Consider the following 18,873-nt stretch of genomic DNA (forward strand, 5'->3'; position numbering starts at 1 on the left):
TCCCAAAGTGCTGGGATTGTAGGTGTAAGCCACCACACCCAGCCTCCTTTCTTTTAGAATATAAATATTCATTTAACTATTCTATTACTCCAAGCAACTGTTAAGTAAAACAAACCTAATTCCCAAAAGATGTGTAGGTTGTTGGTTGCCATGGAGCTGTTGTAATTTGTAAAGCCATTAATTTAAAAAAATCTTTAAGACTTTTTTTTTTTAACATCTTGTCTGGTGTGCCATAAGCAGTGAGTTTATCTCAACACTAGTTGAAAATTAGCAGATTCAAAATAGCCAGAAGAAAAAATAGAGAAATTGAGAACTTAGAAAGCTCTACATGTTAACTCTATGGTTGGTTATAGATTTTTAACAAGCTTGGAGAGTTTGAATAATGACCATTGAGCTCTGAATTTTCCTTGACATAAAGGAAGTTTGCTCATTAGTTTAAAAATGTGCATGAGAACAGACCATCATATGTAGCCAGCTGGAGTCTCAGAAAACCTGGCATGCCTTAATGTTTGAGAATCTCACTTTCTTTCTTATTAATCTCTCAAGAGCAAAGAAAATCCTATAAATCCTGCCAGAGAATGTCAGGAATTTCGACTAGTGTTTCAGGTATTGGCTTTCTAAATTAGTCATTCTGTGTCCATCATTTAGGATGCTTATTTTTGCTCACAGAAGCTTTTCAGAAATAAGCTAGGGCAAAGAAGAGCCAAGTTACTTATAGGCATGTGTAACTAAACCTAAATCAGAGTGTTCACAAAAACTTCAACCCATGTATGCAGACCAAATGAAACATTAAACTAGGTATCCAGAACCAATGTGAATTCACCAGAAAAGTCATGCCCAAGAAACAATGCAAATTCTATAAAAACTAGAGTAATCTTTTAAAGTGTTTGTAAAACAAACAAACGCCCAAAACTTCCATAGTTTTAAGAGGCATGCAAGTTCCTTTATTGAAGCCTGCCTTAGAACCAAACCAAATCCTGAATAAAGTCAAAAAGCCTCTATCAAAAAGAGACTCAGCCTAAGAGAAGATTCACCAGGTCAGAAAAGACAAGGCATGCAAGTGATGAGCTCAGAGAATTCAAGTGAAAACTGCACACCAGTTCCAAGAATCGCAGATTCCTTCTAAAATTCTTTTGCTTCAGGTCCTGCTTCTGGACACATTTATGTCAACCTAAATAACAAACAGAGAGATGCTCTTTGAAAGAAAACATTTATTCAGTAATAGAACACTGTAACTATTCAGAAATAGGACACACACTGCATGTGTGCCATAGTAAACTGTGTGAGTATTCAGGGAGGTAAAGGAAGACAAAGGTTTTTAAAAGAAAAATGAGGAAGATTACATAATTATTGCAAGATAATTATCTTTGCTACAAGGATCAATAACAAGGTTGGACAGGCAGTTGCTGGGCATATGTCTTGCAGAAGTTTTTTTTGTGCAAAATTGCAATGGCCTTTGTGCAAGGTTGTGGTTTTTGCAGAGTCATATGTGATCATTCTTATTATAAGTCATTTATGCATAAGAACTCTCCTTTCATGACCTTCTTTAGCTCTATTTTTTTTTCACGCAAGTGACTCCATTTTGATTCTAACAATTCTGACAACTTAAATTCAACTAGTTGTAAATGTTAGTCACATCTATAAAATACATTCACAGCAAAGCTAGACCAGTGTCTGACCATACTAGTGGGCCCCATATCCCAGCCATGTTGACACATAAAATTAACAGTCACAGCATGTGAAAACTGAATGGTGCTTCCATGTAATCAGAAACAAAACAAGTGACCAATGAGATCATTGTGGCCATGAAAAGGGTGCCTTCACATACTTCAATGTATACATAAATCACTGCAGATTTTGTTTAAATACAAATTCTAACCCAGTAGGTCTGGGATGGGGTCTGGGATCCTGCATTTCTAACAAGTTCCTAGGTGATGCTCATGCTGCTCATCTGTGTCTGAGTAACAAGACCTCCGAAGACCTGCCTGAGAGAAGTAGATGATCAAAAAGACAAGGCAGGCTTAATAAATGGCTGAAACTGGGGCACAAGATAAGCAGGAGGCTCTGAAATTATGATGTTGAAATTTGAGGTGAGCCAGAAAAGATGTAACCATTGCAGCAACTTCTGCAAAGCAATAGCATAAAACCTCAGGACTCTCTGCTGAAATAATTGGCTTCTTCTGGGAAACGACAGAGTTTGAGAGTCCCAGTGACTAGTAGGCAGAGACCCGTATGAAATATCAGAAGAGTACTGAGCATATTAACCTCAAAACAATGCAATGGGAAAGTACTAGCTGTGTTTCTGACATCTCCGGAGAAATGAAGGGGCTGTGATTAAATGAGATCACATTGGTGTTCCCATGTGGTAATTAGTTACATAAGTATCTCTAAGTCAGTGGCTCTCAAACTTTTCTACCAAAATGCCCATAATAGCAGAGGAGAGCTAAAAATGTATTCCCAAGAGCCTGTCTTAACAAAGTCCACAGCCCTTTAAAGCTGCACATTTTCACTCTTAAAGGCCTATAGATGTTGTATTTTATATTATTTAGAGTTCCCCAGAGAGACAGAATCAATGAGGTAGATATGTAGATATAGCTATTTGAGAGAGGATTTATTAAGAGAATTGGCTGATGGGATTATGGAGGCTGAGAATTCCCATGGCAGGCCATCTGCAAACTGGAGATCCTGGGATACTGGTAGGATGGTTCAGTCCAAGTTCAAAAGCCTCAGAACCAGGGAAGCAGATGATGTAATTTTCAGTCCAAGGCCAATGGCCTGAGAACCCCGGGGGCGGCTGGCATGTCTTAGAGTCAAAAGGCCAGAGAGCTTGGAATGCCTATGTCTAAGGGCAGAAGAAGAACACTCCAGCTCCAGGAGGGCGGGGGGTGAGGAGAGAGAGAGAGACTCACATCTTCTCTATCTTCTGTTCTATCCAGGCTCCCAGCTGATTGGATGGTGCCTGCTGACATTGAGGGCAAATCTGCCCCACACGGTTCACTGAGTCATGCCAATCTCCTCTGGAAACACCCTCACAGACACACCCAGAAGTGATGCTTGTCCAGCTCTCTAGATATTCCTTAATCTAGTCAAGAGGACACCAAAAATTAGCCATCTTGTATTCCATTCCATAAAATAACTGCGTTTGTCTTAATATAAAACTATTTTATATTATTTGCAATCAGATAAAGAGACCTTCCAGCAAACAGGACTCAGGCCTTCTTATCCTCCTGGTACACATCATATACCACCTAGGGGAACATGTAAGAACTTTGGTCACCTGCATATTGGTCATCTACATCAGAGGCTGACAACTACTCCTGAGGGCAGAATCTGGCCCACCATATGGTTTTGTAAATAAAATTTTACTGGAGCACAGCCATACCCACGATGGCTGCTTTCATACTATAGAGGCAGAGTTGAGTAGTTGCCACAGATACTGTAGGGTCACAAAACCAAAATTATTTACAGGAGGTATTCAGATAACATCGTTTCATTTAATGTCATGTTTGTTGATGAGAAAAGAATTGATTCCCAGCCAGGTGTAGACAAGGGGAGTTTGCATGTTCTACCATTGTCTTCATGGGTTTTCTCTGGGCACTCTGGTTTCCTTCCACAACTCAAAGATGTGAATGTGAGACAGGTGTCTAAATTATCCCAGTAGGTGTGAGTGTGTTTGTGTGTGTGTGAGCGCCCCTGCCATGGGATAGCATCCTGTCCAGGGTGGGTTTCTGCCTTGCTCGCTGAGCTGCTGGGATAGGCTCCGGCCACCCTGACCCTGAATAAGCCGTTTGGAAAATGAATAAATAAATAAATTAATACAAATTATTACAGAGTAAAAATGTCATAAACTGTATGGTAATCATACACATGCACAACAATAAAAGATGCAGTATGAAGCACTCAGAGAGCCTGCTGTGTTGGTTTTTGTTTGCTTTTGAGTTGTGTGGTGGGAGGAGGTACTCCTTACAATTTTCGCTTTGCAAATATTTATTCTTTGATTTAACCCATGACTACTACAACTGCCATCACTCAATGATTCACCAAAAATTGGGTAAATAATTAACTCATTTGTTTTAATTAATCTTAAATGTATGTATAGCTTATGTTTATTTCAATGTTTAATATTAGAAGTGTTTTGGGTTTTTATTTAGAAGTTTGGTGGTGTTTCACCAAAAATTGGGTAAATAATTAACTCATTTGTTTTAATTAATCTTAAATTTATGTATAGCTTATGTTTATTTCAATGTTTAATATTAGAAGTGTTTTGGGTTTTTATTTAGAAGTTTGGTGGTGTTTTTGTGACCAGAAATATGCAGGAGGAATTTAACTCTTGTTTAGATGAATTAGCCTATGGCAAGATTGGTTTCATTCTATGTCGTTGCACTTAAAGTTGCGGTTTCCAAGAACCTATCTATCAACAACGGTAAAGTGAGGACTTATGTACTATTTGACTCTTCAAATAAAAAGTTTGGCCACCCTGATCTAAATTATTGTGTTGCTTTTCCCTTAATAATTGATGTTACTGTTTTCCCAGATTTGTATGTAAAGAGTCCTTTCAGATGTTATAAATGAAGCAAGCCTGAATTAGTTAGATCCCACTGATCATTGGCTCAGATATTGATGTCTACAGAGTGAGCCAGATCTTCAATTAGACACACTCATTTAACTCAAGTAAAGCAAACGGGGCCAGCCCTATTGAAGTGAGCCAGCTCTTCCAACCTGAGCTGAACCCATGCCCCTGGACAGGGAGAGCTAAAGTTGTCTCATGTAAATGCAAATGCCTTCTTGTGTAAGCTATTCTGTAATGAATGATGCAGGGGAAATTAGTGTTTAGACTGCCTAGTACTGATAATTATGGATTACGAGAAAGAAATTAAACAGAAAATGAAGAAAGTGAGCACGAGGAAATGCAGAAAGCATTCATACTTAGGACAACTGGAGGAATTTAGTATCCTGGAACCTGACAGCCCAGAACAGTTCAGAGCAGAGCCAGCCAGGGCAGCATTCAAGCAAAGCTTTGAGACAGTGCTGAGAGTTTAATCCGGGATAAATGTGGCTGACAAATCCAAAGGACAGGCATTGGGCTAAAAATAGCATATAAGCCAAGGGAAAGGAAACCCAGATTTGAAACAGAGCAAGAGGAAGGATGACAGCCAAGCTAGGAAATATGAAGAGGATTACACCACAGAGAAAGGGAAACTAGCTTGCCTTTAATGGCTTTTAAGTCAGTGTTTGAAGTTTGGGCAATTTGAATCAGTCAGAAGAGATTGAAGTTGTTTAGCAGGGCCATCCATTCAAAAAATAGAGTTTCAGGGTGCTTCTGAAGTTATGTGTGTGTGTGTGTGTGTGTGTGTGTGTGTGTGTGTGTGTGTGTATAGTTTTTTTCCCCCTGAGTTTGAGGGCAAGACTTACAGAACCACACAGAAAAAAATCTTTATTCCTCAGAAATTCTGGGGTGGTTAGTCCCAGGAATTGGGGATTGGAAAAGCAAAATGAAATTTTCAAGATAAAGCACTTTTCTTACAGCAGAAGTTGTAAACTTGTTCCTGAAAGGGCTTGACTCTAAGGAGTGGAAAGAAATTCATACCTGAGGAAATCTCAAAGATATTTTGCTTACACGTGGTAAGTATTGTCTCTGTATTCATATTATATACGTGAAATCTGATTGGCTTTATATATTATCTATACCAACAGTTTTTCGCTTCTGGGTAAAATGCTCCAAATGGGTGTTCCTCCATTCCACCCCCTAAAAATAAAATAACTAGCTCAGTTACTGTTGTTGCTTATCTAGTGTTAACTAGAGGTACAGAGATATAAAAGGACAGGAATTCTCTCAACAAGGAAACACGTTGTTTCCCGTGTCTCTAACTGGTATCCCTGTTGTGTCATGAATGGCATCAACCTTAGGATAAAGATGACGTAGAAGATAGTTAAGTGGTGGGGCTAGAAGAATCTTAGCTCTTGCTGGCATCAGGAAATCACTGGTGTACTCGATGCTGGACCTCCAGTTATAGGACAGATAACATTTGTATTTTGCTTAGATCATTTTGAGTTGGAGTTTCCATTACTTGCTGCCAAAATCATACCGATGCATACTGATATGCATCCTCCAGATGCTGAGGATACAATGGTAAATATGAAATAGACAAGGGTTAATTGGAAGAGCAGCAAAGAAACCAGATAATTTTAGCAGAATAATTGATGATGGCTATTTGACCACCAAATTGGTGCCACTGTTGACTAACTGATTTGAATTTAGGGGAGGGGATGAATCCTGGGGATGCAATACTAAACCCATTGTAGGAGTTAAAGTTTCTAAAAATTGAATGGTTATTTACATGCTGACCATTGAGGAGATGTTATGGAGGGCTGGGAAACAAGGATTCTTCCATTAAGAAACCTCCTTTAAGGGGACTCAGAGAGAGTATCCAAGAATATGAAGGAAAATCAGGAGAATATGGAATCAAGGAAGCCAAGAGAAGAGTATTTAAAGGAAGCCATGGTCAACTGTGCAAAGCAGCTTAGGAGTTAGGAAAGATGCAGGCTGTAAACTGTTAGGTTGAAGCACAATAAGGTCAATGTGAACCATGACAAAAGAAGTTTCGGTGTAGAGAGAAGGGTGGGTGTCGGACGGGAGGGAATTGAACAAGGAAAGGAGGGAAGGGCAGTGGAGTCAGGGATTATTTTTGCAAGCAACTTAGCTGGAAAGGGGGATAGAAAAATATAGAAGATTGTGCGTATTTGGGGAGGAGAGGGAGAATTTCAAAGTTCCACAGAAGATTCTGTTTGGCCCTCCTGATTGAGAACTTCTTATAAAGAGGAATAATCAGTTTCCTTTAGCCTTTATTACAGGCCCATACCGTACAATAGGTATTCGGAAAGGGCCTGTTTTAAAAGGTCCACCCTGTGAGTCACATAATGAACAATGAGAATTAGATGGGTAGGTTTGGATTTCCCAACAGTATACTTGATGTGTTGAGTTTGGCTATGAAGAACTTTTAATTTCCTGTGTAAGACTGTTATTTTAATTACCTTTCTTAGGGAGTTGTGCTTACTTACTCTATGGTTTTGAATGGCATTCAGAACTTATTCGGTAAAACTTTGTTTGTTTTTAATTGCACATTTGTTTTTAATTCACTTCATATATATTATGAAGTGAAGTGAAGTGAAGTGAAGTGAAAATCACTCTGGTCCTACCACACAGAGAAAACCTCTCTACACATTTTAGCATGTTTCCTTTTAGTCTTTTTACTGCATGTGTATTTGTCAGCACCTTCCATGTGTTCAGTACTTCCCTAGGTCTGGGCACCACTGGAAGCAGCCATGAAATGTGAGGCCTAGACCCCAATCTCCAAGAGCTGACGGTATATTTGAAAGGAAAATTAACTAGCTGGGCGAGGTGGCGGGCGCCTGTAGTCCCAGCTACTCAGGAGGCTGAGGCAGGAGAATGGCGTAAACCCAGGAGGCGGAGCTTGCAGTGAGCTGAGATCCGGCCACTGCACTCCAGCCTGGGCAACAGAGTGAGACTCCATCTCAAAAAAAAAAAAAAAAAAAAAAAAAAAAAGGAAAGGAAAATCATACAAAATGGGCTGCAAGGGGGAATTATGGCCAGGGCCAAGATTAAAGGGAGGCAAGCGAGGCCGCATCATGCAAGGGCAGGATCAAATTCTGGCTTTATTTTAAAATGTGTATTTTATTCATCCTGAAATTTTTTGTGCTAATTTGATTTTTAGAAAATATTCTATCAAAATATTATACATATTAATTGCTGAGTTGTTTAGGGCCCCTTAAATTTTGTGCCCAAAGAGAATGCCTCACTGGCCTCACCTTAGTAACCCCCTGGCTGACAGCATGGGCCTTAGATTCAGACAGATGTAGGTTTGAACCCATCCTTCACACTTACTAGAGGTGTGACCTGAGCAAGTTACCTGCCCTGTGTAAGCTCAATATTTGTAAAGTGGAGCCAATTAAATTAAGTAAGCTAATACAGGTAAAGTACTAATAAGCTTAAGGATGTAACAGATGTTTAGTAAATAGAATATTATTTCAAAACAAAATGAATGATCTAAATATTCACTATAAAATAGCACTGTTCAATAGAAATTGAATGTAAACCAAGTGATTTTAAAAGCAGCTATTTTTTAAAAAAGTGAGTGAAATTTTAATATTATTAAACTCAATACATCTAAAACATTGTTTCAACATAAAAGCAATATAATAATTATTAACGTGGTATTTTACATTTTTTAATACTAAGTCTTAGACATTAGGTATGTATTTTATACTTACAGCACACCTCGATTTTGACAAACCAAATTTCAAGTGCTCAGTAGTCACGTGTGTCTGGTGGCTGCCATATTGGCTAGCACACATATAGACCTTCTTGGAAGATATTTGTAGACTAAAGTAATTGAGACAGAAATGTGGAAAAAGTAAGACATTTTTAAACCTGGTTAATAAGGAAAATTTGGAAAGAGCACAACCTTCAAGTATAAGACAGTCTCTAATATCCTTTGAATAACTCTCTTTGAAATATGAAAGGTTATGATGGGTCAAAGGAAAAACTTCAGCTGAATTAAATTTAACAGAGTTTAATTGAGCAAAGAATGATTCGCAGATGGGGGCAGCCTCCCCAATCAGAGTAGGCTCAGAGATTCCAGTGCAGCAACGTGGTGAAAGCTTTATGGACAGAAAAAGAAAAGGGACATACAGAAAACGGAAGTGAGGTACAGAAACAGCTAGATTGGTTACAGCTGGGTGTTTGCCTTATTTAAACATGGTTTGAACAGTTGGCCACATTTGATTGGCCAAAACTTGGCGATTGGCACAAGAGTAGGCTACAGTCTGTTTATACCTCTACTTGTTATAGTTCACGATGTACAGAGAAACCTTTAAGCTGAACTTAAAATATGTAAGCAGGCAACTTTAGGCTAAACTTGATTAAACAGATTGCTTGGGAATACAATTAGGAAAAAAAAAAAAAGCCAGTAGGAAGAAAACATTACTCCCCCTTTAATTTCTACCAGTTTATCAAACGTTCTTTGCTTCTGCATTGTTCATTCTCTTATTCTATTTCCTTTGGATTCTAAGAACATCTTAATGTTATTTCTGAGCACATTAGCCATGGATTTGAAATATTTTGAGTTTTAATTCAGTCTGTTCCCTGGGCCAAAAATTGATGAGCATTTGAGAGCATAACAACCAGATATTTCACAGATATTTTAAAGGCTTGAAAAATTCAAACTTGAAAAAATAAAACTATAACTAAACTTAAAGTTGGCAAAGAATTATAAATTTTAAAGTGACTTGCTTAGAGTCTAACTCTTACTGGGAAGGTGAGAGTCTGTCTGCTTAATTCACTTTGTGTCAAGAAAATTAAAAAATCAACAACAAATTTCCCAAAGAATATGCACAACATCCTTGAGGATAGTATAAAATCAAAAACGTTTTAAAAGATATTAACTCCAAGTACCTTTGCTTCCTGGCCTCTGTCAGGAATACTGGCCTCTCAACGCAATCTTTACCTTCTTTGCCATATACGTGCCCCCTGTTGTTAGCAATGATTGCAGACGAGGTACTATATGTGCAGCAAAAACCAGCCAGACCCATCAGCCCCAAGTTATTTTTCTAGCATGAAAGAAATTGCTGGTTTTTTGTGTGTGCTCATAGTTTATTTATGGCATTTAACATTTTACTTCAACTCAAGACCTAATTTTGGAGTGCAAGAATTGACTGTTTTTGGTAATAGTAGGAATGAAATTTCTTTGATTAAGAGGTGCCTTCCTCATGATCTCTATATTTTTAAGGTAAATGCTGAGTCATTCATGATGCATTAAAAAAAATCTTCCTTTTCTCAACCCTCCTTCCTGGATTGGAAGTGAATGTACCAAATTGTGGAACTCATTTTCTGGAAGTTTTCCAGGTCTGAGAATATGGGGAAAAGGTCTTTTAAAATTCTGCAGCTTCACTGTTCTGTGTGTGTGCCTGTACCAGCAGTTTTGGTCTCACCTGAGAGTTTCTTAAGAAAGCAGAATTTCCTGTCTAATTGTACCTTTGTACATGCTGACCAGTCTCTCCCTATTTCCCTCTCCCTCACCCTCCCCAATCTCTGGCAACCGCTGTTCTATGAAATCAATTTTTTTTGATTCCACAGATGAATGAGAACATATCGTATTGTCTTTCTGTGTCTGGCTTATTTCACTTAACATTATATCTTCCAGGTTTATCCACATTCTGGTGTCCTATTGCACAATAGGGTTACTATAGTAACAATAATGTATTGAATATTTCAAAATAGCCAGAAGAAAGGATTTTGAAAGGTCTTACTACAAAGAAATGATACATGTTTTGAGTCGGTGGATATATTAATTATCCCAATTTGGCCATTGCAGAATATACACATGTGTGGAAATATCACATTGTACCCCATACATATGTACAATTGTGTGTCAAAACTTTTTAAAAATTTAAGAGAAAAACATTTTTAAAGAAAGTAGAATCCCAAACTCCAACCAAACCTACCAGATCAGAATCTGCATTTTAATAAGTTTCATGAGATGATTCTTATGTACATTAAAGTATGAGAACTGATCTACAGAGTACAAAGGCTACCATAGTTTTGTTTAAATAATTGTTAAAACATCCACCATAAATTGTTTCATTACTATTAATTACAGTTTCTCAAATTAAAATTTAAAAGTTTCCATACTTAACCATTTAACTAAGATTTCCATTATATCATGCTGCCATTCAAAAGAATCTTTGACCTGAATATTCGTTTACAAAAATGTTCTTGTGTAATTTATAAGTATTCTTGTAATCTATACAGGTATTTGCATTCATTCTTATACAAGCACTTTGGGAATGAGATCCAGGCATAGGTATTTTTTTAAAAGCTTCTCAGGGGAAGCTGGTGTGCAGCTAGGACAGAGGACTGCTGTTTTGTCTCCAGAATATCTGATCCACAGGCCTCAAGGTCTAATTACAGCTCTGGTTCTTATAAGATGTGTAATCCCCCCAGTGGACTGATTCAGGTCAGGATTTCTTTCCTGCCTTTTCTTGCTCTCCTTGGTTTTTTAGTTCTTAGATATACCCTAAACAGTCGTTCTTATAGCTCTGCCATGATTTCACTCATAAATCATTTCCTTTCACACTTCTGGTACCTTTCCAGCTTTTCAGAGTTTTTCTGGAATCCAGGAGCCTGAAAATAGTATCCCAGATGTGTCTACCTCCATTTTCCTTCCTCCTTTCTCTGTGATATTCTTCAGAGACAGCCCAAAATAGCACTGGCCTCCTCTTGCTGGGACTTCAACATTCTCAGGCAGTTTTGCATTTTTAAAATTAAAAAAATCCAAAGTAGTTTTACTAAATTAGATATCCAGCCATTCAGATCACTGATTCATATTTTACAAAGCCAGTGATTATATTTTAAAACTAGAGATACCGGTAGGATGATGGCCGAGCTCAGAATGCAGTGAGTTTCAGTTTACTGCTCCCCACTCTCGATGAAATGGCTGGCAAGCTGCTCAAGGCTGATTTCTGTGCTGGACCACAGAACAGATGACACTCCTATCCTGTTATGTTTGCTTTAGAAGCATTTTTAAATGCTCTTTGGATGAATAATATTAAAATCTCCCAAACCAAATAAAGGCATTACATAAAAGAAATAATAAATTAATACCTTAAAGACATATTCTGGGCCAATTACTTTCCCATGTAATTTTAAAAACATGCATATTTCACAACTAGGGAGCCAATTTGGATTTGCGAATGTAGCTGTTAGAATGACCTAGTTATTATATTTCTATCTGCTTTATTTGGGGACTGTTTTGATAAGCCCTTAGGTAGTAAAAATACTTCTTTAAAAAGAAATAAAAACTGTTGTTTTCTATCTGCTGTCATGTGTCTAGAAAGCAAGAGTGCCGGATGCTGTTTTCTGTTTCAGGAACCACCCAGGTCTTTTTGCCTTCTGGCTCAAGCTTCCCCTCCCTCTGGGTTCTGAACTGACAAGTCTCTGCAGCCTATAATCTACTTTTCCACTTGATCAGTCTACTAGTTTTATCTTTAGTAATTCACATCAGCATTGAGCCCTAAGACATGAAGACCTGTCAAGTTGGCCCAATGAGAAAATCAATTTAAATATGGGAGAGAACATTAAATGATTGCCTTGAGTTTTGAGTTCACCATAAAGAGAATTGAAAGTACTCAACGTCTTGAGTTCATGCAGTTTTCCCTACCAATGTTTTGCCAGGCAAGGGACTCGAAATCCAGTAGGATATATTATGTGCCAGGAAATGTACTTTTCAGGAAAGTACTTTAAAGATAAAGATTAAAAGCACTTTATGGGGCCTTAATGGCAATATTATCATTCAAGGGCATCCTTAAAAGTTAAACTTTTACTAGAAAACTATATGTAAATAAAGATGGGGTCATTAAATGTTTTAAAGTACAAATTAACTAGCAAGATTTAAAAATTTTTAAAAATCGACCTAAGAATTCAGAAGTGGAACAGTAATCTACTTTAAATTGTTCTTTTGGTGGAAAAAAGTGCGATGTTAATGAATAAACATGTTTAAAAAAAATTCCAAGTACTTTTAAATAGGCTGTACATGAAATCATGAAAGCAATTCTAAAAGAGAAACATTCCAAAAAAACTACATGTTTTAATATATTAAGTTTCCATTATACAGTTTACCTTCCCTGTGGATCAGCAATAGACAAGTTGAAATCCTGAGCTGACTTTCTCATTCCCAACCCATACACAGCCCAATTCCAGCTGTCTTTTCCATTTTACCTCCTGGTATGCCCCCTAGGGCCATAACCCGGCTTTAATGCCAGCCAAGACATGTCTACTGATTTAAACAACAACCATCAACACCTACAAACATAACCATGCAACCCCAAGATGTTACCCTTATTTCCCTAGACCAGGGCAATCACAGGGAAATATAAAGGGCTTTGTTAACAACCATAGTGGTATTAGCTGCCGCCCCACTGACTTTCATTATTTTGAGTTTAGACCCCGTCTATCATTTGAATATGTCCTCTAAATACATGTGTTGAATACTTAACCCCCAATCCAGCAGTGTTGGGAAGTAATTGGGTCTGTGGGGGCAGAGGACTCATGAATAGATCAGGTTGGTACTGGAGTTGGCTAGGTATTGCAAGAGTGGGTTGTTATGCAAGGAAGTCCACCCCTCTTGCTCTCTGTGTCTTGCATGCTCACTTCTGCCCTTCCACATGGGATGACCCTTGCCAGATGCTGGTGCCATGCTCTTGGACTTTCCATCCTTCAGAACTGTGAGCCACATTCATGTCTTTTCTTTATAATTACCCAGTCTGTGGTATTTGGCTATAGCAACAAAAAATAGGACTAAGACATTTCTTCTGTACCATTCAACCTGCCTCACTCAATGCTCAGTATAATGCTCAAGTATAAGCTTTCTTAAAGTATGAAGTTCAGGTGTTAAATAATGTCAGATACCTCACCTAACATACAGTAATACATATTTTAATGAATATCGTTACTTAATCATTTATTCACATATTCCAACAGATCCCAAGTATAGCTATTGATTTTCTTCTTCAGTCCCAGTGCTCAGTAAATTTATTCATTTGATAAATACTCAGTGAGTCCCAGGCACCTTGGTAAGACAAATATTTACTCTGGTGACTCCGCCAACGATCAAAACATTTTCAGAACTTTCTTTTTATTTTTTTTTCGGGGTCAGAAGTGTGTTAATTATATAACACCTTACATTCATGGATCCAGTGCACAAACATTGCCACATTGTCTAATCCAGTCCTTATACTAATCAGGGGGTTATCACAATTCATATTCCGGGGGCTCACTGCTAACTGGATCCTGCTCAATATATACTTGAAAGAATGACTTCTAACCATGTTTGACCACCGAACAATGGAGACTGGAAGAAGTCAGTGACTGTGTTCACAAAGTCAACATCCAAGATGTAAGAACACAAACTTTCAGCTTCTGACCCACAATTATTTTTTTCTTCAATACACCAATATCTTCAACAGTGACAAATCATTACCTTGAGGAAAGACTTGATATGTGAGAAACTCTCAAAATTCATCAAGAAATAATTATAAGTATGGTGGGGAACCAAACTCGATAATAGCAGGAAGATTGTATTGTATCGTATTGTATTGTATTGTATTGTATTGTATTGTATTGTATTGTATTGTATTGTTTTTAATAAAATTGAGGTATTGATACTCAGGTAACAAACGAGCCACATTTTCTTGAGTGACTTATCAAGTCACTCTGTAGACAGTTCTGGGAAGCTAGTTCTAAATATTTGTTTGCAGTGTCAGCTTCTCTAAAAGAAGCATGCAGGACTGTTTTAGAGGAGCGGGATGTTTTGGCAGAATGGAGCAAGGATCACAGTGAGTTTCATGAGTCTTGGTCTGTGGTCCAGGCTTGATCTTTCAAAGAGCATACACAGGACTGGTTGCATTTGTTGTTTACTTTAAAAAACATTAAGTAGAACATGGGGCCTGAGGTTTAATGACTATACAAACAAATATATATTTTTAAAACATTAAGCAAACCAATAAAACTTATAATCAAACAAATCCGGACTCAATCCAGAACAAGGAATAAGAGTTTCATTATTCACCTAGAAAACTCTGCCCCAGTCTTCCCTTTCAATGGATTGTACCAGAAGCAAGGAATGAGGCAGCTTAGCCTAGCCAGAGGTAATGCCACATAGAAGCCTGTCTAGTTTCTTTGAAGACCTTAAAGTAAATGGAAGAAGCAACTGGGGCAAAAATCACTCGTTGTGGTTTCCAGATAAGGGCTGCAGTCCTCTATCCTATCTGTGATGAGGCCAAGGAGAGAATGTTACATAAATTAAAACCCAGAGGGATCTGGGCTTTGACATCCTTGTGGAGCTGGCTGATCACACTGAGCCATTTCACCCTCAGGGGTAAACACAATATGCAGACTGTGGCTCCAGAGCATAGGAACGTTCAAATTCATAGACTTTTCTTTCTTAATTCTGACTTTTATGTTCATGGCTAAAATCAGACATACTCTCAAGGTTTTTAGATCCCATAACTATCATTTAACACGAGCAATCTATGAACTGGCCATTTTACAAGGGGAAGGAAATCGCTTGTGGAAATATCAAAAACAATCTTTGACTCTTGGCAAGTTAGCATTCGTTTGTTTTTTTCCTCAGGTCCTGTATTGGGAAGCCCTGTAACAGTGAACTTTCACATAACGGTGGGGTTGTTAGAGGTTACACAGACACAATTGAGTGGCAGATAAATCACTGGGCCAGCTTTTATCATCTCTGATCTGAGAAACTCAGAGAGGGAAACAAGCATTTCTCAATATCAAGGGTGATATTGAAGAAAACGGATGGCTAACACAAAGCTAGATAAATACGCAATGATAGTTATCATCTGGCAAAGCAGAATTTGTAGAGCCATGACCATGAAAACAAAGCAGCTCTTGAATGTTAGGCTAAAGATCGATAAACACAGATCAAAGTAGGCTTAATTAAGAGCACTACCACGAAGAGTTAATTTGAGGACTAACTGAAAACTAGAGATGTTGAAGGGCCCAGATTAGCTCCATGAAAATCAGAGAAGACAACATAAGCTTCAAAGGCATTTTTCCTTCTACTCTTTGGAAGTAGAGGATTCTGAAATAAATGGGTCATTTACTTATTGTTTTATCATTTAGACCAATAACTACAAAGGCACAAATATAAGAGAACAGTAGGATAGTTCAAGTTTCACAGGCCCTTTCATTTAGAAGTCTGCTCACCACTCATCATGAGAAGGCCAAAGGGATGCTGGAAGCCAAACACCACCTGGAAGTGTGGCTCCAGAGATGCCCTCTCCTGGGTCCTGGGATTTTGACTAGCCTGCTTGCCCCATTCAGGAGCCCTGTTAGTGCTTCCCCAGCCACACCTGTCATGCTCATTACAACTACTTAGAAGAGAAGACTTCTAGAAAGCGACACCTGGCCCCACACCACATTGCTACCAAGCCCAAACACTTCTCCTTCCCCAAGAGGGAATCAATCAACCTTTCACCCATTCCTGGTTTCCCCAGTCACTATTCAAGGAAAAGGTCCCTTGTTGAAACAACCTGTCATCTCCAGATTGCTTGGCCCAAAACCCCTACTTCTTGCTTACCTGACATATTCAACTTACTTAGCCTCCCTGCCTTACCTGAAACCTGGCTTCTCAGAGGAATCTGCACTTCCCACAACACTGTCAAGTGGAAGCATTTCTTCTTTTACCTTCCCTGAAACTCATGGATAAGAAGTGGGTCAGTGTCTTCTTTGCTCCCCCACCACTCTTAGGTCATTGCTCTTCATTGCTGCAGATTCTCCACTCCCCCACCCCTGCTGTTTTACAAAGAAAAATACCACATCTGCTTTGAGACTCCAGCTGAGCCAAACCACCCTTTCCCCTCCTCATTGCAGTCATCCACTGACTTCCCAGTCCCAACCCCTTCCTTTATGGAAGACTCCCCTTGCCTGAGAAATAATTCTTCTCCACACCGATGTTAGCCATTGTCCTTGGAGATTTTAAGTCTTATGTGGATATTTACCTATTTCACTTTTGCCACAGCTGTCTCCTACCAAGGCCACACCAATGTCATCAAGGTGAAATGGTACAGCCTCCAAAACCACTAATTAAAATTCACACTTCTTCTAACCTCCTAGCTAGCTCACTCATTCCACTATTTATTACTGCAATTGTTCTTTCACATCACCGGGTTCACTAATGCCTTTATCGTTCCCTCTTCCCCACTTCCTTTCTTTGTCTTTATTCATGAATCCTCTTTGGTCTTTCATCTCTTACTTAGCTGGCTCAGATCCCACAGTATATCTATTCAATTACCCTCTTGCAGTTACCTTCACCTCTTCCCACTACCTGGGGGTAGTGGGTGGCGGATCAGAAACAAACCTCAATTCAAGCCCTCTTCTTGTATCATTCTTCATAGTCTTTCCAAGTACTGTTATCCATTATCATGGCTTCATATATCTCTTTTGATGGTATCTGAAGAGGTACTGAAATTTGACAACCCCCAAATTTATAGCTCCACCTCCATGCTTTCATCTGCATTCTAAGGACACACACTTAACTGCCTGCTTGACTTCTCTCACTGGATATCTCAAATGGATTACTGCCAAAATTGAGCTGTGTTTCAACCCTCCAGTGTTCAGTAATCCAGTAATCTCAGTAAATGGCCTCCCATCCTGCATTCACTCTTGGTATTCCGTCAACCAATAAAGTCCCAGGAGCTCAATCTCCCTACATCTCTCAAGTCTCATCTTTCTACGTCTGCCTTTTTCTGTCTGGATCAAACCACCTTGATCATGGCAATAGCTTGGTCTACACCAACCTCCAATTCATGCTCCACACAGTAGCCAGAGTAACATTTAAAAACAATTCTGATTACATCTCAGCCCTCTTTAGAATTTTTCAGTGACTTCCCTTTGCTCTTTGCATAAAATTAAAAATCCCTAACGTGACCCTCAAACCAGGCATCTTCTGGCTTCCGACTGTTTCTCAAATGCATGGAGCCCCACTCTCCTTTGATGCTCTCTGTAGTTTTCTCCTGCTATTCCTCCTTGTTTGGTTAGCATCTACTTATGCTTAAGGTCTCAGCCTAAACATTCTTTGAAGAAGCATTCTCTCACCTATGAGATTATATTTATTTGTAGGATTCGTAACTAAATTAAATATTATAAATATAAAATAAAATATACAATTATAAATAAAATCAAATAACTGTAGCTAAATTTAAAAATATGTTTTTTGCAATTATATGTTCAGCATGTTCCTCCTGCTAGACTGTAAAGTCTATAAGCTCAGAGACTCTCCTATTTCGAGTAGGGTGGCCAAGCATCTTGATTCGCCTGGAACTGAGGGAGTTACTGGGATGTAGGGACTTACAGTTTTAAAACTAGGAAAGTCCTAGGCAACTGGCAGGGTTTGTTACTTGATTCTCTAATTCTTAGAACGCTCTTTAGCAATTCTTATAAAATGAATGATTAAATGGAAGAGCTTCTCCTTCTATCCCTCCAAGGTAGTATCGGTGTGTAGGAGGAAAGAGTAGAATTGTGGTTTGAAGGATTAAGCTACAGAAATGATTACTGTCCTCCCCAGAACCTTTATTCAAAGGATTAATGCATACCACAGCCCTTCAAGAAGTTGTAAGAGATAGACATGTAAACTTCACCTGGCCTCCTGACAGTGTAGCAGGAAAAGCACAGGGTGAAAGGGTCTCAGATCCTCTACCATCTAAGTCATTGGGTCCCTCTCTAAATTTTTTAGATTGCAGTCTGTACATTGAGAAGGTTGAACTTTCTTTTCTTTTTTTTAGCCCGAAAATTCTCTTTCTTTCTAGCTCTGAAATTATTTGGTGTCTTTTACATAGCCCCATGAAGCGGGGAGACTTATACGGGGATGCCATTCTATAGCTTAGAGTTATAGGAGGTAGTAATCTTCCAGGCTGGGATCTTAAATATGTCAGTAGAGAATAGCCTTATCTCTTACTCAGGACTCGCTGCAATCTACAGCCATTAATTCATTCACTGATTCATTCATCACTATTTATTCAAGTCTTATTACATATTAGGAAGTGGGCTAAGTGATGGAAATTGATTGCTTCAATTGCCTCCCAAGGTCTCGAACTATGGTGGCCCCGCTAATTATAGATGATGTCCTATGCTCTGAACTAAGCCTTCTTGAATGAGGAGTATCTCCTATTTTTCTACCTCCAAACCTGTCTGCATGCACATTTTCTTCCAGCATTCTCTCCACTGTACCAGGGGTCTGCAATGTTTTTGTATAAAGGGTTATATGGGAAATACTTTAGTCT

The 18,873-nt window shown here is 38.6% G+C and overlaps 2 long non-coding RNA genes across 19 annotated transcripts in view; one reads left to right on the plus strand and one right to left on the minus strand.

Moving 5' to 3' along the window:
* Nucleotides 1–921: 921 nt before the first annotated feature.
* On the minus strand, nucleotides 922–4,607 carry LOC135964764 (uncharacterized). The gene is made up of 2 exons (XR_010577387.2): nucleotides 2,910–4,607; nucleotides 922–1,171 (listed from the first exon to the last, which is right to left on the minus strand). It is a non-coding gene; the product is annotated as an uncharacterized lncRNA (long non-coding RNA).
* A 519-nt stretch (nucleotides 4,608–5,126) lies between these two features.
* LOC123575231 (uncharacterized) overlaps nucleotides 5,127–18,873 on the plus strand; it is a 36,533-nt gene continuing 22,786 nt past the window's right edge. For 9 of the 18 annotated variants that reach the window (XR_010577366.1, XR_010577365.1, XR_010577369.1 and 6 more), the window contains exon 1: nucleotides 5,127–5,622. This is a non-coding gene — a long non-coding RNA (uncharacterized lncRNA). Of the gene's footprint in view, nucleotides 5,623–13,258; nucleotides 13,300–18,873 lie in introns of all 18 variants that reach the window. The other 9 variants (XR_010577376.1, XR_010577381.1, XR_010577384.1 and 6 more) reach the window with 3 other exon arrangements.

The sequence above is a fragment of the Macaca fascicularis genome, chromosome 8 (assembly GCF_037993035.2).
Source record: "Macaca fascicularis isolate 582-1 chromosome 8, T2T-MFA8v1.1".
In the NCBI taxonomy this organism is placed as follows: Eukaryota; Metazoa; Chordata; class Mammalia; order Primates; family Cercopithecidae; genus Macaca; species Macaca fascicularis.